This window comes from Lissotriton helveticus, chromosome 3_1 (genome assembly GCF_964261635.1).
Source record: "Lissotriton helveticus chromosome 3_1, aLisHel1.1, whole genome shotgun sequence".
Lineage (NCBI taxonomy): Eukaryota > Metazoa > Chordata > Amphibia > Caudata > Salamandridae > Lissotriton > Lissotriton helveticus.
In genome coordinates, this window is record NC_136061.1 from 1,893,788,829 (window position 1) to 1,893,814,933 (window position 26,105).

Here is a 26,105-nt window from a genome sequence, read left to right on the forward strand (position 1 = left end):
AACCACCGGAGCCAACCACCCTGAAGCCTTAATCTCTTCAATCACACCCAACTTTAACAATCTCTCAAGCTAAAGCTTCAATGGTTCAATCAACAAATTCGGCACTCTTTGCACTTTGTAGACACAGGGATTTGCTGACTTCTTAAGAATAATTCTGTGCTCAAAACCTTTAAGACAACAAAGAGCATCTGAAAACACTTCAGGAAAGTCTTTAAAATACTTGCTCATGTCACTCACAGCAACAACCGATACAAAATGAGAATTATCTAACAAATCATCCATCAACATAACTTGTTCTTGACGATTCTTAGCACCAGGATTCAGAATTATTCCTAAATCGCGTTGATGTCTCCAACCAAGAAGATTATCTCCCCTCACAGCTACGTATACTTTTCCAATCGTCTCTCTTCCTTTGAACACAATCTTTGCCACCACGTACCCCAGGATATCAATTAGAGATCCACAATAACTTACGGGACCAAATGTTGTTACCTATTAAAGTGAACGGGGATCCAGACTCTGCCATGACTTTAAATTTATTACTATCCACACCAATGTTACAAAAAGGCAAACTAATCTTCTCAGAATCAATCAAACCATTACCCTCATATATATTTGACACCTTTACAGTGTAGATGGTGTTGGAAACATCTTCACTCATCCTTATTCTTGGATGACTTACAAACATGAGCATAATGCCCTTTGATCCCACAATTGTTGCATAAGCTTTCTCTGGCATAACAGTTGGGAAAATTAGAGGAATGAGAAAAACTACCTGTAGTATCCTCACATGATGTTTCATTCCCTATGTTTCTTCACTATAGCTGCTCAGCCTGTGTGTGTCTACTCTGTATGGAATGTTGGTGAGTGGACCTTCACTAGAATGCCTGGGTGACTGAATGTGGTGTGACAGTTGATGAGAGGGGCTGAGCAGCTAGCAGGCTGCTCCTGGTGGGGCTGTGAATTACCATCTACAAGACATTTACCACCTGTTAACTTACTTGTAAATTAACCTACTTGGTTTACATCATACCAGCGTAGCGTGGTTACTACACTACCACATCTATAACTTCACATCTTTTGCTAATCATTAATCTTGTCATGATCAGATGACCATCGCTGACGAATATCACAGTCATTTGATGGTGGTACATCACTGCTGGTTGGAAAATGAGATTGAAAGTTCTTTGATGCATTCTTATTCTTGACACTTACAGAAACTTTAGCAACATTATCAGAAAAATGCTCATTAAAGTCACCATCACATAATGTACGTACACCATCTTGAGTTGTTTTAGCATTCTCACTAGGAGTTTGATTATTACTCTCTCGATTTTACCTCATTTCCTTAACCCAAGAGGAAGTATTTTCTACACCTTCCACAATGGCAACTGCTTCAGATAATGTAGGATTCTTGGACAAGTGTTTTTTCTGAACTCTTGAACTGTTCGTACACCTTACAAGTTGATCCCTCACCAGGGAATCAGATAGTGCGTGCAAGGGTTTTGAGAGAAGCAACATAAGTTCCTACATGAACCCACGTGTGCAGAGCACAATGGACTGTTTTGGGGGCCTTTCGAGAACTCCCTCTTTTTGTCTCCTCCCTCTTTCTTCTGGGAACGCCCTGACCAGTCCTTTGGGAGTCCCCTCCAGTCCCCTTTGAGGACACCCGGGTACTAGCCCAGATGTCCGCCTCCTCTGCAAGCTTCCTAGGGCTAGTCAGCTTGCTACCCACCAGGTGTTGACGCAGCTCTGGAAAACATTTCTCGAGTAGGTGCTCCTTTAAGAACATATCATTATTTATTTTATTTATTTTACAGATTTGTAAAGCGCATGGCTGCCCGTAAGCGTCCCAGCGCTAGTGACAAGAAACCAGGTGCAGGGGGAGCATTACGGGAACAGCCATGTCTTGAGTGCCCTGCGGAATGAGAGTAGGTTAGGCTGGGCTCTGATGCCTGGGGGCAATGCGTTCCATAACTTGGAGGCATTATATGCAAAGAGTCGACCTCCAGAGTGGGCTTTCTTAATTCTGCGTTCGAATGCCAAGTTGCAGTGTGAGGAACGTAGCGTTCTCTTGGTAGTATGGGGGGTGATAAGGTTTTTTAAGATGGGTGGAGCCTTACCATGCAGAATTTTATATGTCGTGCAAAGTGCCTTAAATTGTATTATCTCCTGAATAGGCAGCCAATACAAGGCATTCAGGGCTGGTTTGGCTGAACAGCGACGATGGGTTCCTGTGAGAAGGCGGGCGGCAGTATTTTGTACTGTCTGAAGTTTTGATAGTACTTTTTTAGGGGCCCCCAAATAGAGGGCATTGCCGTAGTCCAGGCGGGACAACACAAGGCCGTGAATCAAGAGTTTTTGGGATTGTGTTGGAAGTAAAGGCAGAATTTTTCTAGCGGTCCGTAGAAGGCCGTGGCACACACCAGCCGTTTTGTTTGCTTGGGGTGAGAAATTGAGGCCTTCATCCAGCCAGATTCCTGGACTCTTGATTTCTTGTTTCGGATTAGGTGGTGTGCCCATACAGGGCGGCCACAGGGATTTAGGTTGGTAGAGTGACTGATTGCCTAGGATCATTATCTCAGTCTTGTCATTATTAAGTTTGAGATGTGAGATGTTCATCCATTTAGTTAAGTCGCTAAGACAGTTGTGAAGGTTGGTGAGGGATTGGTCTTGCTGACTTAAGGAGACTACCAATTGGGTATCGTCAGCGTAGGTTAAAAGCTTGATCCCAAATGGGGTGACGATCTTCTCAAGGGGGGACATGTAAACATTAAAAAGGGTCGGACTCAGGGACGAACCCTGATTGACCCCACAGATGATGGCAGTGGGCGTAGAAATGAAATTACCATCTGCTACCTGGAAGGACCTATCGTTAAGGAAGGATTCCAACCAGGACAGGGCTGTTCCTACAATTCCAAGATCTCTAAGCCTATGGACCAGTGTCGAATGGTTGACGGTGTCGAAGGCAGCGCTCAGGTCCAGGAGGATCACTGCCACTGATCCTCCTGAATCCATGATTTTTCTTGCCTCTTCGACAACCGCCAACATCGCAGTTTCTGTGCTTTGGCCGGGCCTTAATCCCGTCCGAGACGGCTCCAGGAGACCATTGGTTTCGAGGTATTCAGAAAGGTGGTGATTGACATATTTCTCGGCTATTTTACTAATGCCTGGGAGCAAGGAGATCGGCCGAAAATTGCCTAGTTCTAGTGGGTCCAAATGTGATTTTTTAATAAGGGCTTTGACAATTGCTTTTTTCCAGCTAGGTGGAACAACGCCATAGGTAAGTGAGATATTAATCAGCTTTGCCAGGTAAGGAAGAATGGTTGGCGCAACTAACTTTAGGATGTTAAAATGTGCGGGATCGGTTGGGGATCCAATTTTGATTGAATTTAGTATTGGAGAGAGAGTATCTATTGTCAGGGGGGTGAAGTGAGACAATTGATATGCTGAAGCATGGGGTGTGAGACGAGGTGGATTAGAAATGGAGAGAGCGTCAGATGTTTGTGACGGAAGAGAGTCGAGAATGTTTTTAATCTTTGAATCAAAAAATTCCGCAAGTTCATTGCATCGGATAGCTGATGGCTCTACTAAAGGGGGAGGATCAGGTGCTTTGAGAAGTTTCTTAGCAATTTGAAACGTCTCCCTTGATGAGTTGGTGGATGAATTAATTTTTTCCTCGAAATATTTGACTTGGGCGATTTTAAGTGCCTTTTTATAATTGAGAATGGTCTGTTTATATTCAATTTTTTTAATAGGGTCGAAATTTTTTCTCCAGTCTCTTTCTGATTTCATACAGACTTTTTTTAGAAGTCGCATTTCCTGGGTAAACCATGGGGAGGTAGTTTTACCTCGGGGCTTACAGGAAGACTTTTTCGGTAGGGTTTTGTCCAATGTCTCTCCTATCCAATTCGAATACTCTGCATCGGCGTGAATAGGGTTGGAGACAAGTTTAGGGGGGAGCGCTCTAGATTTAACTTCCATTTTTCTGGGTCTAGCGTAGCCCAAGAGCGAGTGGGCTTATTAGGTAGAGATTTAGGGCGTAAGATGTGAGATAGCTGCCAATTCAGTGAAATTAAAAAATGGTCAGACCAAGGTACAGGGATATGATCTAAGATAGCAAGATCATTAATGTTGGAAAAGATAGGATCCAACAGGTGGCCCAGTGAATGGGTCGGTTGTCGACTTTGTAGCCTAAGCTGAAGGGTTTCAAGGTCTGCTATTAAGTCAGAGGCCGGTTTGACTTCCTTTTTTATCAAAATGGATATTCAGATCTCCTAGGATCATAAAAGTGGAATGAATGGCAGCCAATGTGCATGTATGTTCCATAAGAGATTCACTGAACTGGCCCATGGGTCCTGGAGGGCGGTAGATAAGAATTCCCGACAAAGATCTACATGGGGAGGCTTGAATTGAGAATAAAACATTTTCACAATCTAGGAGGGGGCTGCCTTGCAGTCAACAAGAAAGATGGTCTTTATAAATTATAGCAACACCCCCTCCCTTCCCTTTGGATCGGTCCACATGTTGAATTAGGAAGCCCGGAGGAAGGGACTTGACGATGTCTGGGTCGGAATCTGGTCTCAACCAGGTTTCCGTTGGGAAAAGAACATCTAACTGACGATTTTCTAGCGTGTGGTAGATTTCTATTGAAAGCTTAGGGAGTGATCTGCAATTAATCAGGGACATGCGCATTAGGATGGAGCAGGAATGTTGAGGCATAGTAGGTGTAAATTTATACGGGCAATGGAGGCAGTGGTTGAAGGAGTTGTCCCCAGTTACAGAGTGTAAGCAAGGGCCCTTTGGCTCTCTATTCAAATGTAGCAGAGAATCCCTTGAGTATCTGTGCGTAAGGTGGATAACATTATCTATAGTGTCTGGCTCTGAGCTCTGCCTAGCGCGGACGAGCGCAGACGAGCTTGCCATCGTCGCGCCCGCTGCGCTCGTCCGCTGCGCTTCCGGCAAAAGCACATGCTTTATGGGATTGCTCAGGGTGTTGGAGGGGGGCGTGGCCAGCACAAGTAGGCATGTCTCATGGCTCAATGAGCTCGAAGGCAATGGCGGCAAGAAGGAGGCGTTCACCCGTGTCTGCGCTAACTCCACTGTGCGGGCATGCCTGAGTCTGAGGACTGGTGCCCAAAGGATCGGTGAGGGTTTAAAATCACAATATTTACACAGTTTTAAAATTTTAGATCGGCTATCGCAGCTCCCGGCTTCCGCCTCAGGAGGTTTCAGTGTCAATACAGCACTTGTAGTCAGCGCGCGCTTTTATACCTGGTGAGGGGGGGCGTGGCCAGCACAAGTAGGCGTGTCTCGTGGCTCAATGAGCTCGAAGGCAATGACGGCAAGAAGGAGGCGTTCACCCGTGTCAGCGCTAACTCCGCTGTGCGGGGATGCCTGAGTCTGAGGACTGGTGCCCAAAGGATCGGTGAGGGTTTAAAATCACAATATTTACACAGGTTTAAAATTTTAGATTGGCTATCGCAGCTCCCGGCTTCCGCCTCAGGAGGTTTCAGTGTCAAAAATCATACAACCCCTCGTAGTCAGTCACCTCACTGCCTTGCACCCAACCCTCTAGGGTCTTCTTAGCGTAGTCTAGAAAATCTACCCAGTTTTGTGAACCTAGTTTGTGGCTGTTTTGAAATTTCTGCCTGTATTTTTCAGGGGTCAGCCCAAACTTTCTAATCAAAGCAACCTTCATGGTGGGGTAATTGGTCTGTTCCTCCGGCTCCAGAGCTAAGAGAGCATCCCTCCCCACTGGAGGCATATACTTGTACAGGCCACCCCCCCAATGACTCTCTGAAATCCCATGGGCTCTTAATGATACCTCATAGGCAGCCAACCATTTGGCAATGTCGTCTCCCACACTAAAACTGGTGACTACATCCTTGGGCAAGTAGGGTCTGGGTTCCCTGGTAACCTCCTTAAGTACGCTGCCACCAATAGGATTACTGGAGGTCCCTACCTGCAGGGCTTTGAGGTCTAACTCCTTTAAGCTAAGCTCATGAGCGAGCCTCGTCTCCTCCCTCGCCTTTTCCAACCTAGCTAACTCCCATTTTAATTGTCTTTCCTCCCTCCTGTCAGCTAACTCCGCTGCAGTCAGGCTCCTTCCAGATACACTACTGCCCGCCCTCGAAGGTGTCCTAGGACCGGGTAACAGATTCCCCCCTTCCGTTTGGTACAGCATTTCTGCTTCTATGACAGTGTCACGATCCTCCTCTTCCTACTCCTTTTTCCCTTCTGGGTGAGCTGCCACCCATGCTCTCAAGCTGGTTTGAAGTTCCACCTTCTTGGCACCACGCTTGAAGGACACCCCCTTTTCGTGGCAAAATTCCCTAAGTTGGGCCGCTGTGTAGGTCTCCAACTCATCCAACTCAAACTCCATATTACCAGGTGGGACCTCAGACAGCTATTATGGAGTACTTCAAGAAAGAGGCGTCAAATAAGACTACTTCCACCCACCACCAGAAAGGAATTTGGAAAAACAAAAACATCCAATTAGGGAGACCACTAGGAGAAAACTCCAGGTGTAGGGTACGTGGTGCGCACTAAGCCACTGTCAAGTGGACGCAAGCACAACCCTTGATCCCACCACTGCCACCAATATGTTGGACCCGGGAGCACCGGTCCACCTAGGGTAGCTTGGCACAAGTGGGAAGGCCTAACTCCGCTGTGTTGTGCTTGCGTCACACTCAACTCAGTAATTCAGCGTACTTCCACTCTAAAAATGACACCACACCTACTTTTTTTTAGAAAGTAATAAATCTTTATCTTCTGGTTTTTCTTCTAATTAGACGTTTCAACACATTTCATCAATCAAGTTTCTTGGCAAGTCAATTTTTACCAGCATAAATCATAAATGAGAATAAGACCAATTTTGTTTCACTTGGTCCTGAGCATTATCAAGCAATATTCATTAATCAGATTAATATGCTGTATGTGAAACTCTATAACCAAGCGAGGGATTAAAAATATAGGTTAAACATTAGGCATTTGGTTGCATCTCCCGCTCACAAATAAATAACTCATCAATAGTCCCAAGAACGTAAATCACATATAATCCCCAACAAGTCTTTTTTAAAGCCAACTAAACACTTATGTGCAGGTTCCAGGATTTGGCACAACGTTTCACCCTCTTATTTATTAAAGTTTCAGAGGTAAAAAACAAATTACTTTGGTAAGACATTTCCTTGTATCATTCTGGGAAGTTGATTTAGACAAGCTCACTCCGGGAGAGAGTCAGCAGCATTTGCAGTTCCTAATGAGGGCTGGGAAGCACAGTCTAATTGTCCAATGTTAGCATTACAATCTGGTAGGGAAATAGGCAGTTAACAGTGAACGTTACGCAGATTTCTGAGGTAATAGGGCCAGTTTAATCACATGTTCAAGCCCTTGTCAAGTCACCACGGGATTGGCAAAATTCTATTTAGTTGAATTCATTGGCTGGCTCTCACATTCAATTCCCTCCCAGAGTGGTTTTAACTTCCTATGCTTTTACAAGGCCCTCCGGCCGTGTGGGGAAAAACACTCTTGTTAGCCCGCTAACTGATTCACTTCCCATTTCTCCTCACCTCGGTTCCCAGCGAGTGCGTTTCTCTATTGAGGCTCATTGCGGATGATAACAGGCTGCTGTCCACCCACGGGGGAGGGGGGGGAGTAGGGGGCCTACCACCACAATCTCATCTCCCTTGGAATCCCCTCAGACCCTCACAGGCGGGGACGGACTACCGGCGTTGTTCAGCGAAGGCTGAGGGCGGGGCACAGACGTGGGAGAATGACGCGTTGGGCTGAGGCCTCGGTCGCTAGGCAACCCTGCCCGGCGTCTCTCCTTTCCCTGTCAGTTTCCACACAGCGCGTCTAGGCTTCCCCTCCCCGCCTGAGCCGCCGCACTGAACAGATTACCTTACCGGCTCTCGCTTCAAGCACAGGGGGGGCTGACATCCACTCTCACGGCCTTGTACACATTAGAAGTCCCCGGGCAGCAACAATGATTTAACTGGTGTCCTTCCTCATCACTGGGGAAACCACGGCTGACAGCAGTCTGCAACAATTAGGAGGGCCCTGGCTCACGGAGATTACGGGGGCAACCCTGTCAGGCTAACGATCCAGGCCGCAGCAGCGGGGCCCTTAGGGAGGAGGTTATTTCGCTCAGGCTTCACCTCCAGCAATAGGTGGTGGCCCTCACCACCTTACAGGAATGTTCGGCTTTCCTTGGCATCTTTCCTTGAAAGATCCCAGGGGTCAATAGGGCACCTCCACTCCTGCGGTGACGCGGAGGATCAGCAGGTCCTGGAGCCGGTTCCTAGCAGGGTCAGATCAGCAGGTTGTGGCAACATCAGCTGTAAAGGGCAGCAAACCCAAGAGGCGGTCAACCCTTACAGTGCGCTAGCCTCCACACTCAGCAGCCTGTACTCCAGCCAGCTCCTAGATGACCACCCACTTTTCTTGTCCTAAAATGGCCGCCCTGAACTCCCTCTATTTATAGCCTGGGCCCAAGGGACCAGAGTGGACCAGAAGGTTCCAGAACCTCTCATGTCACCTTATGGCCCAAGGCTCTGAGGTAATTTCTGACGGCCACCATTTTAGGACAGCACTAATCCTCCATTTCAGGGACGCACCTGCGCCTCACCATTAATAGATGATAATGAGGCACCCAGAGACCTAGGTTCAACACCAGGAAAAAAACACACAAGAAAAATTCAGAAGGCAAAAAGGGGATAAAAAAAAAAGAATCAGGAGGGACCACCCAAAGGGCTGACAGGTCTAACACTATGCACGTGTGAGTTCATATCCCATCCTTGTCGCCAGCGATAAAAAGACGTAATCCAAGAGGTCTTTTTGGGTATAGATTTATTTGGTACAACCATCAACAAGTCCAACTCTTTAACTCTTTTCTTTCCAGCTAGAATGCCACACCACAATTCATGATGTCACTCACTCCATATTCTTACCTGCAAATGAGCTAATTATAACAGTGGGGTTTACTGTGCGTGGTGGTGCACGGCAGTGCGACAAGCCAATAGGACTGTCCTAATGATGGGGGGAGGTCTTGTGGCATGGGGGCCCCATACAAGTAGGCTTGGAGCTGTGGAAAGTCCATCGATCAGAGCTCAACCTGGTATGCTGGATCGGATCAGCCACCTGCGAACCAGTCATGAACTACAATGAGTCTTGTGGCCAGATAGTAAAGGTGAAGATTGGTTACATCCATTCCCCCATCGTAAGGAGGTATGCGGCAGTGAGCCAGGGACATGCACGGTCTCCCACCCCTCCATAAAATCCAGGTGAGGAAACCATCAATCTCATGGAACCAACTCCCCGGGAGGTGAAAGGTTATATTTTGTAGAATATAAAAATGGGGGAGAACCATCATTTTAAAAATGGCAATTCTGCCAAGGGGATTAAGAGGAAGGGATTGTCACCGCCTGAGGTCCGCCTTGGCCTTGGTAACCAGGCGCATAATGTTGAGGGCCCATTCAAATTCTGGAAGCAGGGTGACCCAGACCCTCAGGTATTTGAAGGACTGGCTATGCAGAGGAATGGTTGTTTGCCAATCGAAGCAGGCACGGGACAGGTGGAGTGGAACCTGAGTGGATTTCGCCGGGTTGAGCCGAAGGCCAGAGACCTTGGGTAGTTCTCAGGGTCTGCCAGGAATAGGAGGACATCGTAGGCGTAAAGGGGGACCTTACCGACCTGATAGGGGTCCGAAGCACAACCCCAGATACAGGGATCTTGACGTATGAGTGAGGCCAGGGGCTCCAACGCTAGTGCACATAAAAGTGGCGAGAGCAGACAGCGTTGGTGAGTGCCCCTCTGGATGGAGAATGCCTCCGAGAGCACGCCATTAATTAGGACCCTTGTTTTAGGACTGGAATATAAAACTCGAATGAGGGGCCGAAATGGAAGGCCAAATCCCAACACCTCCAGCACGTCTTCCAAATAGCTCCAGTCAACAGTATCAAATGCTTTTTCAAAATCAATGAAAAGCAAGGCCAAGCACAACGCAAGTTGATAGCGGTGTGCGAGGGTGAGGTAGAGATGGCGTATGTAATGCCGGGTACCCCAGGCAGGCATGAAGCCACATTTGTCTCGGTGGACCAAGTCGTGCAAGAGGGGACAGAGACGTTGGGCCAAGGCAGTGGCAAAGATTCTCACCTCGGTGTTGATGAGGGAAATGGAGCGGTAGCCCGCACAGGCAAGGGAAGGCGGTTGTGTCTGCTGATCAACAGTATTGCTGCAGTTCCTGCCCGAGGGTTTCGATGAATTCTGCATCCTGCAGATACCAAGCTTTCATCTGCCAAGTCGTGCGGACTCCACCAGGGGAACTCCTGAGACGGAGGGAGACAGGGGAGTGGTCTGGCATACCTTGGGGCAGGATAGTAACCCCGGACACCAACGGACAGTCGATGGCCGGCAACAGGAGCAGGTCAATATGGGAGTGAGTGTGGTGGGCCGCCAAAGTATGAGTATATTGTTCTCTGTGGGGGCTCCATACCCTCCAAGCATCGCAGAGACCAAGGGCAGAGGACAAATCAGAAAGGTGCTTAGCAGAGGCAAGGTGGGACGCAGAGGGAGCACCTGTCGTGCCGCGAGGAGTTTGCATAACAGCGTTGAAGTCGCCCACGATGACCGTCAGACCCTGAGGGAAAGTTGAAACTACTAGCGTAAGATGTCGAAGGGCAAAGGGCATTGTGGCAGGGGAAATGTATACACAGAAGAGATTAAGAAGATGACCCTCAATCCTGCCGGTCAAGGCGTCATAGCGGCTCTGTGCCTCAGTCTCAACCTGTATCAAAGTAAAGGCAAGACCCCTGCAAATCAGTATGGCCACTCCCAGGGAGCCCCGTGGGAAACCAGAATGCCAGACCCTGTCCAACCCATAAGAGCGAGGAAGGTGCAATGAGTTCCCAGATTTCCTGTAGAAAGACGTTGTCGGGCGCCTGGGGTTTGGCACTGCGAAGAACTGCGGTTCACTTTATACGGTCTAATAGGCCATTGACGTTCCACGACAAAATGTGGAGGGTCTATTAAGGGTTGACATCATCAGAGTGAGTAGTGTGTGTGTGGGTCAGTGCGGATAGACTCGGGTCCGAGGGGAGGTAACATCCCATAGCCGGAGTGTGGGGATAGAGCTAGTGTGATCTGATAGGTCTCCTGCCATCGTTGGTGGCGTGTGTGCACAGAAAGCTGCCATGAAAGACAAAAAACAATGGCTCGAAGGCGGCCAAAAACAATGAAACATCGGGAAACAATGGTCTTCCCACCCCCACGCGCCCTCCAACACCCCCACCCTATACTTCTAAAATTGAAGTATCTGTCGCCCTGAAAAGGAAAACCCATACCAAAGGGAATGATACTGATAGCCAGAAACCGGTCCTTGGATGCTTGATTCCGGTCCAGGAAAGACATGGCTTGGCAGTTCAGGCTGACTGTTCCCATGAGGCACAGGGTCAAGGCTGATTTGCATATGGCCATGTCTGACCTGGAGTGGTGTGGAGTGCAAAAAAACGATGGATTTAGGCCCAGATCTCTCTACTGGGGTGAATGTATGACATTGTTCTGCATTTTGTCCATCAATTGTTGTTTTTGCATTTGTCACCCCGAGTGGGATGGGTATGCTCAGACGTGAGTCCCATGCTCTCCACACCACTGGAGTCAAGCTATCCAGGCTGATGAAGGCTGATAGCCAGAAACCAGTCCTTGGATGCTTGATTCCGGTCCAGGAAAGACATGGCTTGGCAGTTCGGGCTGGACTGTTCCCATGAGGCACAGGGTCAAGGCTGATTTGCATATGGCCATGTCTGACCTGGGGTGGTGTGGAGTGCAAAGAAACGATGGATTTAGGCCCAGATCTCTGTACTGGGGTGAATGTATGACATTGTTCTTCATTCTGTTCATCAATTGTTGTTTTTGCATTTGTCACCCCGAGTGGGAAGAGTATGCTCAGACGTGAGTCCCATGTTCTCCACACCACTGGAGTCAAGCTATCCAGGCTGATGAAGGCTGATAGCCAGAAACCGGTCCTTGGATGCTTGATTCAGGTCCAGGAAAGACATGGCTTGGCAGTTTCGGCTGGACTGTTCCCATGAGGCACAGCACGCCCGCCCCGTAGAGGGACGGGAAGACCCCCATGATGAAGCATGACACTATGGGATTCATAGTGTGTGAGGGGTATTTTAAAAACACATAGCTTTCCTCCGAGACATTTCCCGGAGCAACATCACCACACTTATGCACTCCATGTGATCCATCACAATAGATATAGATATAACGTACGGATAGAATCTCTGTGTTAATTGCTGGTGCACACAGTCACACATGCACATGCGCCCTGCACGCCCGCCAACACTCCCCAGAGGTCACCACCTAGCTTTCTTGCTATTACTAAGCATGGACGCCAATAAATTAGCCAATGGGAGGTCCTCCAGGGCCATCATTCTTGTAGCGCGCGAAAACGCTACCAATGACGGCCCTGGGCATTGTTTGGTCAGCCCCCACGGTTCCCATATAATGCGAGCACTGACGTGAGCATGCTCTCTTTTGCCTGCCTGTGCTGCGGTGACAGACAGACTCTCGACGTCATCGATTGTACTGCAAACTGTTTGCTGGAGCAGAGGAGGACTCGTGACACTCGCCGTGGTGTCACTGCTGCTGCCTCCCAGCCAGGCCACCATAGGCGCTGTGGCGGCGGCGCCTGCGACTGTGCCCCAGGCCCAGCCCCAGCCTATTGAAGACAAGACAAGAGACAACAGAAGCAAAGGTAGGAGAAGCCGTCTACCATCAGCCTCCGCTCCAAGCCCAGTCCACAACAAGCCCAGCCCCTACCTTCAGGCTGTCCCTTCCTCAACCCAGGCCCAGCAACTACGCATCTTGCTAGAACTTCGTCTATTCAGTAGTGACAGTCCTGCGGATACTGCTGATATTAAATCATCGACTTCATCAAGCGCATACCTCATTCTTTGAGTTCATTCACTGTCTACTTCATTTGTCCTGTTCATCGTGTGCATACGTCATTAGTCCAGTTCATCTTTTTCCTGTCCTTGCAAGGTGAGAAATGTGCATAATTTTTTGTTATTGACTATACTGTAACTATGTTTTTGTGCTGCATGAATTTCTCTGTCGTATTTTTGGTTCAACGCTGATTTGCATATGGCCATGTCTGACCTGGGGTGGTTTGGAGTGCAAAAAAACGATGGATTTAGGCCCAGATCTCTCTACTGGGGTGAATGTATGACATTGTTCTGCATTCAGTCCATCAATTGTTGTTTTTGCATTTGTCACCCCGAGTGGGATGAGTATGCTCAGACGTGAGTCCCATGCTCTGCACACCACTGGAGTTAAGCTATCCAGGCTGATGGCGGCTGATAGCCAGAAACCGGTCCTTGGATGCTTGATTCCGGTCCAGGATAGACATGGCTTGGCAGTTCGGGCTGGACTGTTCCCATGAGGCACAGGGTCAAGGCTAATTTGCATATGGCCATGTCTGACCTGGGGTGCTGTGGAGTGCAAAAAAATGATGGATTTAGGCCCAGATCTCTGTACTGCGGTGAATGTATGACATTGTTCTGCATTCTGCCCATCAATTGTTGTGTTTGCATTTGTCACCCCGAGTGGGATGGGTATGCTCAGACATGAGTCTCATGCTCTCCACACCACTGGAGTTAAGCTATCCAGGCTGATGACGGCTGATAGTCAGAAACCGGTCCTTGGATGCCTGAATCCGGTCCAGTAAAGACATGGCTTGGCAGTTCGGGCTGGACTGTTCCCATGAGGCACAGGGTCAAGGCTGATTTGCATATGGCCATGGCTGACCTGGGGTGGTGTGGAGTGCAAAGAAACGATGGATTTAGGCCCAGATCTCTCTACTGGGGTGAATGCATGACATTGTTCTGCATTCTGTCCATCAATTGTTGTTTTTGCATTTGTCACCCCGAGTGGGATGGGTATGCTCAGACGTGAGTCCCATGCTCTCCACACCACTGGAGTTAAGCTATCCAGGCTGATGACGGCTTATAGCCAGAAACCGGTCCTTGGATGCTTGATTCCAGTCCAGGAAATACATGGCTTGGCAGTTCGGGCTGGACTGTTCCCATGAGGCACAGGGTCAAGGCTGATTTGCATGTGGCCATGTCTGACCTGGGGTGGTGTGGAGTGCAAAAAAACGATGGATTTAGGCCCAGATCTCTGTACTGGGGTGAATGTATGACATTGTTCTGCATTCTGTACATCAATTGTTGTTTTTGTATTTATGTGGTGCACCACGTGCTTTGGCCTCTATTCTTATAAATTCTACGTGCATGATGGTAATTTTTTTTTACTGTGTCACGTGGCCTTCCCAGCCTGTTTCGCTTTATTTTTGTGCACCATGTGCTTTGTGCTTCATCGTATGTGCTCCTTCCTATTTGTCCCGTAACTTTTATTATTTATTACTGCCTCACGTGGCCTTCCCAGGCCTCTATTCTTATTGATCGTGCGTTCATAATCGTAATATTTCCTTCTGTGTCACGGGGCCCTCCCATGCCTCTTTTCTTATAAATTGAGCGTGCATGAATTTCTGTGTCGTATTTTTGAAGTGTGTCACGTACTTTGGCCTTTATTCTCATAAATTGTGCGTGCATGATGTAGCTTTATTTTGCTTTATTTTTCTGCGCCACGTTCTTTGTACTTCCTCGTATGTACTCCCTTTAAATCCTCCTGTGACTTTTAATATTTATTGTTGCCTCAGGTGTCCATCCCTGCGTAAATGATTGTAACCTTCTGCATCACAAGGCCTACCCAGGCTTCTTTTCTTATAAATTGTGCATGCATGAATATCTGTGTTGCATTTTTGCGCTACGCCACGTGCTTTGTGTTTCAACATATGTACTCCCTCCTAATCATCGTAATTGCTCCATTTTAATCCTCCAGTGACTTTTAATATTTCTTGCTGCCTCACTTGACCTATAGTTTTTTTTATGTGGTCTAGTTGGCCAACACAAGTTTTGCCTCCTGAGACTAGCATAGTCTTAATTGATAATAATTAATAACTATTTGTTCACTTGTGGGACCCCACTCCTGTGCTCAAAGGTGGTATGTCAATCTGGGAAAACTGTTTGTAGTGCCTCACCGTGAAGCCTGCATGGTTATGACCTGTGGGTCTTCTTAATTTTCTTACTCTTTTCTGTTTGTCCCTCAGTGTGGCCTATTTAATGCAGGTGTTTTTTATCCTGTCTCTTGGCTGCATAATTGCTGGATTTGTAACCTTGGCACTATGGTGTTGTACTGGCCCGTTATTTGGCTTTGGTTCCCTAACCATTTTTTCCTCTATCCTACATCTTTTTATGACCTGCTTTCGACAAAATAGATGTTTTGGACACTTTGCCACTTCATGATCAGTCTTTAAGTGAAATTGCTCCCTTTTGAAAGTGTAATGGTAATTATTTGTCCATGATTGATATGTTTGTCTTGATAGTAAAGTATACTATGTATACCAGGGCTGCTCATGTAAATGCTACTAGTGGGCCTACAGCAGTAATTGTGCCACCCACACAAGTAACCCTAAATAGAAAAGTCTGCCTAGCACTGCAGTGCCTGAGCGCCCTTTGTTAAGCTGCCTTGTTTTCAAACTGCATGCATTTGGCAGACCTTACCTGTCCCTTTAAATGGACTGTCCTCTGTATACCTCGCTTAAATTTTGTGGGCGTATTGAGCTGTGAAGACGGGGTTCTTTTACTAATTGTATATTCACACACCTTTATAGTTATTTATGTCTTTATACTTGAATGTGAGCATGTAAAATTTGTTCTTTACATCTATAATGCTTTTCTTTTAACTTTTTTTCCCTTTTATCTTCATTTTCCATAGAAATGGATGCCACTAAGTACCAAGAGCTTCTGGATTATATATGCCGTAATGTGTATCGTGATGGTTTCAGTAAATTCCAGAAGCATGGATTGCGTAGACTATTTAAAAAGTTCACTGTTGACGGTAGTATATTTTTTTTAGTATTGATTTATCATTGCAATGTGAAATTTAGAGTACTCCAATGTGTATTTTAATCTACAAATGTATGTGATATGTACTTGTTCAATACTTGTTAAAAACATGAGATCTATTTTTTGCTATGCTAATTTTAAAAAAGCAGAGTTGCAGAAGCAGACAAAGCAGAATATTGAGGTTGCCCAGAAAAAGCAGAAAGAAAAATATAGAAAGAGAGTTTCGAAGAAATATAAGCCGTGCCCCTTCAGCGAAGGAGATTTAGTGCTTTTAAAAAATTGCAGATGAACAACGATGAAAAGAGGGATTTTGGAGCACAACTAAACTGGACCCTACAATATTTCCGAAATGGAAGGAAATGGTGCAAAGTTAGTCAATGGTAGTAACATGCCTTTACGTATAACTATAACGTCGACATGTTGAGGCCTTATAAATCGAGCTTCAAAGATAATCTATTAAAGGGTACCTTTTTTTATATAATGGCACAATTTGGATGTCTAGAGTAATGATGTTCTATTGGCCGGTGTAATTCTCTCCCATATAGGTGAAAGTTAGTAGGTTGAAGAAGAGTACGTGATTATGCCTTTCTGCACATGACATATTTTTCAAACTACATTAATTTAAGAAAGGTATTTCTGATTAGCTATTTTTGTTTGAGAAAGGTTTGTGTTAGGTTTTTTCAGTAATTTGTTGTTCTTTAAGAAATGTTACTTTTTCTAAACTTTTCAAAATTAATTTGCAGGAAGCATGATAAATGATAATTCTCCAGCACCTGTACCATCTTCAGCACCTGTACCATCTTCAGCACCTCTACCATCTAGAGCACATTCTCCATCTCCAGCATCTTGTCCATCTACATCTCTTAGATATGTTTTGCATGTGTGGAAGAAACCAGTAAAATATCATTTGGAAGTAATAGTGTCGAGCTCTAAATTATATGATAGTTCTTTTTGATCACTTAAAACGGACCAATGGATAATTGATGAGGTTAGTTTCCGCTACATGTAAATTCTGTATTGTATGGCTAATGGCGTAGGATGTACATATTTGTTCCTCTTTAGAAGCTCATGTGTTTTCATATACTTTTACAGGTAATCGATGCCTACCTCTGACAGTGTCTGTCAAGACCAAATGTACGTATATTTTCATTCATAATACAGTTACCTATCTTTAAATAATAATTTTCCATTTATGTGTGTACTGAAATCCTTAAATGTTATCATTAGTATTTATCAATATCAGCAACATTGTCATCCGGTATCTTCCTCAGCAAATATCGCTCTTCTACTTTTCGAGTAAATATTCATATCTGTTATGTGACATTTTAGTGTTACTGGTGCAAATCAATATTGAAAGTTAGTGATTCTTCAAATTTATGTTTCATAGTAGAATTGAGTAACGTTTTCAAAAGTAACAAAAGTAAGATGTTTTTCAACAGGTTTTTCAATTTAGAATATATATTGCATTGACATTCATGTTTTCGAATCGTATGTCTAAAAGTATGTATTTGGTATGTAATGTAATAAAGTTTTTCATGATTGCCTTTTTAACTCTTCAGGTACCTTTTGATAAAATGGACACTGTTCTTTGCCCGACAAATACTGTCTGTTATTGGATACTTTTGGTAAGTGCAACTTTTTCTACATTTATCAATCTAATTTGAAAGTTCTTGTTGGAAAATATTACTGGTTGTAATACTCTAAATTGCCCCCAAAATATTTTTCAAATATTTTAAATGCTAATATTACTAAATGATTTTGTAATGTATCTACAGCACTCCTCTTTACCATAAAATGTGAACTCTACATACTAAAAATCTAATTTCTATTTGGATTTTTTACAGATTTTGAAACCTTTAAGCAAGACAACATTGGTGCCTATCAAGACTTTTTAATAAATTGGAGGTAACCTTTCCCTAAAAAACCTCATTGATCTCTTTTTTATTTCTTATAGTACGTAATTAAAAATTGTCAATACGATTTTTCTTCATGAAATTAAACATAGTGAAATATTTAACATATCCATTTGTATATCTTTTCCTACAGTAATTGAAGTGTCCCGACTATAAACAATGGTAATTAGTCGTAGAATGTAACCAAAAGCAACAGGACAGCTACAATTGTGGTATATTTTACATGCTTATAATGATACTTCCATTATGGTTTTTTAAACCTTAATTTGATGAACATACATTACTTTGTTAATAGCTTACTTATTTTAAAAAGTTTTAAATAGGAAAAAAGGCTTATAGGAATTACATTTGTCAAAGCCTACTGACCGCGTCCATAGTGCCCTTCGGAAGCATATAGCTATTCACATATGATTTTGTCTGACCACTTGTATTGTCCTAACGCAGTTGCTCTGAAACCTATGATTGCTTTCAACCCCAAACCTATTGACATTAATTGTTTTTATGTAAATTAAAATTCAGGCTGGACTTTTGCTCAACATATACATTTGTTATTATGTTATCAGTTTGCAGAATGTTACATAATTCAGCAGCCGGTTGTCCAGATTTTTACTAATGAAATATTTCTGGGGAATTATCGACTGAAAATTGCAATGGTTCTAATGGAGTCATCAGGTTTGACTTTAACATTTCAATGATTAATAAGATATCACACTCTAGTATTGTCATGAAGATTGGATTATTCAGTATTTTGTTTTGTCATAGAAAGTTTTTTATAGATAAAGGAATATCTTTACATTTTTACATAGTATAGTAAGATATAGTCATTATGTTTGTGAATTTTCAATTATGTTTGTTGTGTAGCCATTTGAATTTGTTTAAACAGTTGTGACTGTCTCTATTCCTGGATCTGAAAACACCTAGAATCATGCAGGATATATTCCAAAATAAGTTTTGTATTGTTAGCATTGCTGTTATGATGCGCTAATGTACATCTTTTTTACATTTAGAGTCTGTTGAAAAGTATTGTGGTATCTGCAACAAAGATGGTACATCAATTTATATGCAAAACCTAAGGGTAAGTACCCTCAATGACTCTAGACGGTGAAGACCAAAAGTAACTGATATAAGTACTTGGGGTATTTTGGTGACATTACGTCTCCAGTTCACACTTGCCTGATGCAGTGTGTATGTTAGTATGACACAGATAACTGAGGGACTTCCAAGGGTCTTTTCAGAGTTGTGTCCACCATGTTGGTTAGCTGGCTATGCACCCTGCCTAGTAATGGACTAATTACCACTTTCCCACTGAGTGTAGACAGGTCACTATGTTTAGTATGTAAATACATTGAAGTTATCATAACAAAAAGCTAATGACCTTTAAACAATGCAATGTTAATAACAAGTTATGTTTCACTATCTTCCCAACAGGCCCAATGTTTAGAGTGCCACAGATGGGTCCACCTTCAATGTATCAAAACAAATGTAACATCCTGGTTACCTTTAACTGGTTACAAATGTACCAAATGAATGTATTAAGAAAGTAAAGATGCAATCGCATGCAAGATGTCGAATTAGATGTTTTTCATACTCCTGTCATCTAGTGTTGTGTCCGGATTATCATAAGAAATAATGTTGAGACATACTCCCTTCAGCTTTCACGACTTACACAATCCTTTTAGAGGTGGGCCAGACTTCCTTTAACATTCCTACTTAATTTTGAAATCGAGCAACTATTTTGTAAGGTGTTGAAACATAAATTGAATTCTTCCTCCTATTTGAAGGTCAACAACCAATACCACTCATCAACACGTTATTGTTCAATGATAGTCTAAAAAGTAGAGGTAATTCCACTATCACTAAGGTAGATGTTTGACAGTAGAATCTATATTATAGTTACCCCACTATTGCATGGTCATAATTCAAAAGGTGGTTTTAGAGTGAACAAAAAGAACAATCATACACATTTTATGCTGGACAGTATTACTTCTACACGCACTTTCACTTCTTTCTTCCATACATTAAAAAAAGTTTTTTTGGTTTTAGATGCATAGTCTTTCAGGTCTGTATATCTGTAATGTAAAACAAGCATACTTTCATGTGTTTTCTTTTATCACTGACATATATAAACTCATCAGTAAATCCTATGGCACGCCTTTACAATCCTGAAGGCTAAGTGCTGGATTTTCTGTGACAGGATGCCCATACATGAGCATGCTAAGTTTTCTTTGCCTGCATGGAAACATGTACTTTAAGCGGTCAAACACTTTGGAATGCTACCCTCCCACCAGTCCAAAAGGCGGAGGAAGAATTCAACCATTCCACAAAAAATAGAATTGGATGTTACTAAGTACAAAGTGTTTCTGTATTTTGTAAGCCCTAATGTGTCACAAGAAACAGTTTTCATTTTACACCTTATTCGTATACACACCTACCTGCTGCCTTTGTTGGTTGAAGTTGCCGAATAATTTTCTAATTCTAATGACAGGCCCTGGAAAGGGGTCGGTATTGTGATTTTTCATCCCTACCACCCAGAGTCATGAGTGTGTACTTTATGCACATGCTTCCTTCCTTAGATGTGGTAGCCGTTTCTCAGGCTCACACTTCGGAATCCAACTCCCAGTCTGTTTAATGGACTGGAAAACAAAATAGCGACTTCCCTGTCAAGGCAGTGACTACTATCTATACAGACATGGTGACTACTTTCTAATTATTTTAAAAGGTGAGTACTGGATAGGTCTTTAAGGATTGATGTGTGTGAAAACACAGAAAGTACTCAAAAACTAGAGTGATAATGGTACCTTAAATACACACAGATACACAGTATTATTCTAGACAACCAACAGTATCTCTGCATTTTACTGAAATACATTTACTAGTTTGGAACGGGTAAAGTGAATAGACATATTCTACTTTTTTTAGTACTGCATTTTACTATAACAACCTGAGTCTTTTTCTATAGTCATAAGGAGTGACTGGAGACAAATTTTACGAAAACTTAAGAACAGGATATCTTTATAAGTAATTGTATTTATATAACCTTCTAAAGTACTAAATCTACTGTTAGAATGTTGTTGTAAATTGTATTTATATAATATTTTTTACAGGCCAAAATAGTTGATGAAGCTAATTTTGAATTATATATTAACCGCGTGCGCGCTAGCGGTTTTCCCGCTGCGTGCTGCGATTTCAAAAATCACGCGTTACGTCATCCGCGTAGCGCAGGTTACGCCCATGACGAGCTGACCTTGTCATTAGCGCCAAAGGGGTTAAGAAGACTGATAAAGTGAAGTGGTTATATTTTTGTGCAAGGACCTACAACATAGCAGATTAGTTATGTAGAGAGAACAGAAAAATACAGAAGAGATAGTGGAAAACACTAACAGTTTTATTAAAGAAGTAAACCAATCTATATCTATATCTATATCTATATCTATATCTATATCTATATCTATCTCTCTCTCTCTCTCTATATATATATATATATATATATATATATTTATATATATATATATATATATATATATATATATATATATATATATACATATGTGTATGTGTGTGTATGTATGTATGTATATATTCAGTTATAGACTCAAACAATGACCAATACATTATTTAAATTGCGCACTTGCTGCCTTTCTTGGCTGTGGTTATCAAATATTCTTCTATTTCATATTCTAAATCAAAGTACAAACCCTTTATAGAGCCTTTTTTAAAACTACCACCCCTGCTGAAGGCAAGGAGTAATTTGCCTAACTGCTGCCTGTTGGGCTGTGTTCTAGTACATAAAACAATAATAAGTATATTGCAGACGTCCGATTTGCTCACCTGTTTTCAGGAGAGACCTCAGTGCATATATCAAACAGCATTATCAATGCGCTCAGTGTAAACCAACAGTTTACACACTCTGCAGAAGTGATCCAAGTAAGAAGTATTTATTTGGAACAGCAAGCATGGTGCGACATGTTAAAAACCTCTATCCTCGCAATTATGCGGAGCTTGTTCTGATATGCTGCGAGACAATCCTCCACTGCTGTTCCCAGTACTTCAAGAGCACCACCCACAAAGGAAAGCAGTCCACATCTGGATATTCAGCCAGATTTTGCTAACTTAGACATCAATTGCAAAATTTGCAATGAGGTTCTCTGCTATGAGGAGCAGTCAATTGACCTAATTATCATTATTTATTATTCTTCTATTTAATATTCTAATTCAAAGTGCAAGCCCTTTAGGGAGCCTTTATTTGTAACTACTACCCTGGCTGAAGGCAGTGGGTAATTTGCACACTTGCTGCCTTTCTTGGCTGCGGTTATCAATTATTATTCTATTTCATAGTCTAATTCAAACTGCAGGCCCTTTATAGAGCTGTTTTTGAAAATACTACCCCGGCTGAAGGCAGTGGGTAATTTGCACACTTGCTGCCTTTCTTGGCTTGGGTTATCAATTATTCTTCTATTTCATATTGTATTTCAAAGTACAGGCAATTTATAGAGCATTTTTTGTAACTACTACTCCGGCTGAAGGCAGTGAGTAATTTCCACACTTGAAGCCTTTCGTGGCTGTGGTTATCAATTATTCTTCTATTTTATATTGTATTTCAAAGTACAGGCCCTTTATAGAGCCTTTTTTTGTAACTACTACACCAGCTGAAGGCAGTCGGTAATTTGCACACTTGCAACCTTTCTTATTATTAACTTTATTCATCTTCCACACATTAACCACACATACACACACCTACCTGCTGCCTTTCTTGGCTGGGGTTATCAATTTTTCATCTATTTCATATTCGAATTGAAAGTGCAGGCCCTTTAAAGAGGCTTTTGTTGTAACTACTACCCAGGCTGAAGGCAGTGGGCAATTTGCGCACTTGCGGCCTTTCTTGGCTGGGGTTATCAATTATTCTTCTATTTCATATTGTAATTCAAAGTACAGGCCTTTTATAGAGCCTTTTTTTTGTAACTACTACCCCGGCTAAAGGGAGTGGGTAATTTCAGCACGTGTTGCCTTTTTTGGCTGTGGTTATCAATTATTCCTTTATATCATATTCTAATTCAAAGTGCAGGCCCTCTATGGAGCCTTTTGTTGTAACTACTACCCCGGCTGAAGGCAGTGGGTAATTTGCACACTTGCTACCTTTCTTATTTTTTATCTTATTCATCTACCACACATTATCCACACATACACACACCTATCTGCTACCTTTCTTCACTGTGGTTATCAATTATTCTACTATTTCATGTTCTAATTCAAACTGCAGTACCTTTATAGAGCCTTTTTTTGTAACTACTACCCCGGCTGAAGGCAGTGGGTAATTTGCCCACTTGCTGCCTTTCTTGGCTGGGGTTTTCAATTATTTTTCTGTTTCATATTCTAATTCAAACTGTAGGCCCTTTATAGAGCCCTATTGGTAACTACTACCCCGGCTGAAGGCAGTGGGTAATTTGCCCACTTGCTCCCTTGCTTATTTTTCACCTTATTCATCTTCTACACAATCTGCACATGATCCACACATACACACACCTACCTGCTGCCATTCTTGGCTATGCTTATCAATTATTCTAATATTTCATATTCTAATTCAAAGTGTAGGCCCTTTATAGAGCTGTTTTTGAAAATACTACCCCGGCTGAAGGCAGTGGGTAATTTGCACACTTGCTGCCTTTCTTGGCTGGGGTTATCAATTATTCTTCTATTTCATTTTCTAATTCAAAGTGCAGGCCCTCTATGGAGCCTTTTGTTGTAACTACTACCCCGGCTGAAGGCAGTGGGTAATTTGCACACTTGCTACCTTTCTTATTTTTTATCTTATTCATCTACCACACATTATCCACACATACACACACCTATCTGCTACCTTTCTTCACTGTGGTTATCAATTATTCTACTATTTCATATTCTAATTCAAACTGCAGTACCTTTATAGAGCCTTTTTTTGTAACTACTACCCCGGCTGAAGGCAGTGGGAAATTTGCACACTTGCTGCCTTTCTTGGCTGGGGTTATCAATTATTGTTCAATTTCATATTCTAATTCAAAGTGCAGACCCTTTATAGAGCCTTTTTTTGTAACTGCTAGCCCGGCTGAAGGCAGTGGGTAATTTGCACACTTGCAGCTTTTCTTGGCTGGGGTTATCAATTATTCTTCTATGTCATATTCTAATTCAAAGTACAGGCCCTATATAGAGCCTTTTTTGTAACTACTACCCCGGCTGAAGGCAGTGGGTAATTTGCACACTTGCTCCCTTTCATATTTTTCAACTTATTCAACTTCCATACAATCCACACATGAGCCACACATACACACACCTACCTACTGCTTTTCCTGGCTGCAGTTGCTGAGTAATTTTCAAATTCTAATGACAGGCTCCAAAAAGGGGCAGGTATTGGTTTTTTATAACCTTACCACCCAGTGTCGGGAGTGTGTAGTTTCTGCACTTGCGTGCTTCCTTAGATGTGGTTGCCGTTTCTCAGGCTCCCACTGCGGAATCTGACTCCAAGTCTGTATAATGAACTGGATATCCAAAGATCCACTTCCCTGACAAGGTAGTGGGTACTTTGCACGTCTGCTAACTTTGTTATTTTTCACCTTAGTCATATTCCACACAATCCACATATTATCCGCACATACACACATGTACCTGCTGCCTTCCTTGGCTGGGGTTATCAATTATTCTTCTATGTCATATTCCAATTTAAAGTGCAGGCCCTTTATAGAGCCCTTTTTGTAACTACTACCCCGGCTGAAGGCAGTGGGTAATTTGCGCACTTGCTGCCTTTCCTGGCTGGGGTTATGAATTATTCTTCTATTTCATATTCTAATTCAAACTGCAGGCCCTTTATAGAACCTTTTTTTGTAACTACTACCCCGACTGAAGGCAGTGGGTAATTTGCACTCTTGCTGCCTTTCTTGGCTGGGGTTATCAATTTTTCTTCTATTTCAAATTCTAATTGAAACTGCAGGCCCTTTATAGAGCCTTTTTTTGTAACTACTACCCCAGCTGAAGGCAGTCGGTAATTTGCACACTTGCAACCTTTCCTATTATTCACCATACTCATCTTCAACGCATTATACAAACATACACACACCTACCTGCTGCCTTTCTTGGCTGGGTTCATCAATTTTTCATCTATTTCATATTCGAATTGAAAGTGCAGGCCCTTTATAGAGCCTTTTTTTGTAACTACTACCCAGGCTGAAGGCAGTGGGTAATTTGAGCACTTGCTGCCTTTCTTGGCTGGGGTTATAAATTATTCTTCTATTTCATATTGTAATTCAAAGTACAGGCCCTTTATACAGTCTTTTTTTGTAACTACTACCCCGGGTGAAGGGTGTGGGTAATTTCAGCACCTGTTGCCTTTTTTGGCTGTTGTTATCAATTATTCCTATATATCATATTCTGATTCAAAAGGCAGGCACTTTATAGAGCCTTTTTTTTGTAACTACTACCCCGGCTGAAGGCAGTGGGTAATTTGCACACTTGCTCCCTTTCTTATTTTTCACCTTATTCATCTTCTACACAATCCACACATGAGCCACACATACACACACCTACCTACTGCTTTTTTTAGCTGCAGTTGCAGAGTAATTTTCAAATTCTAATGACAGGCTTGTGGTATATAAATAAATAATACCGGATCTATTTTTGAATGGATAAATGAATAACAGATAGCTCAATAAATAAGAGTCAAGATTCGAGGTAGTAGGAGTTTGCAGGTTTAATACAGCATAAAGGACAGGAACAGGACAACCTGCATAGGAATAGGATGGCAGAGCCCGGCAGGGGGGCCGGATTGGACTAGCGTGGCCCGGCAGCTGCCGGGGCTGGATCTGGGATGAGCGCGCTAACATTTAATAACAATACACAATCATATATACTAAAACAGTTGCATTACAATACATACGATAGGCGGAGCAGTGGGTGGAGCAAAGGGTGTGACGCGTAGCAGTCGCGAAAGATAAGGGTGAAAGTAGGTGTAACAGGGCGTATACATAGACATGTGATGCAATACGTAACAGAATATGTCATGAATGGGGCGGAAAACATGGAGGGGGCTACCTAAGGAGCCGGGACCTCTAACCTGATGGTGCGCGCAAACTGGCAATGACGTGTTACTAAGAGAAGCTGGGGGCTACGAACTCTGTGCTAGGAGCAGAGACTGAAGTCTGGAGAGTCAGGGCGACATGTACCTAAACAGTATCTAGTATCTGATGTTTAGAGA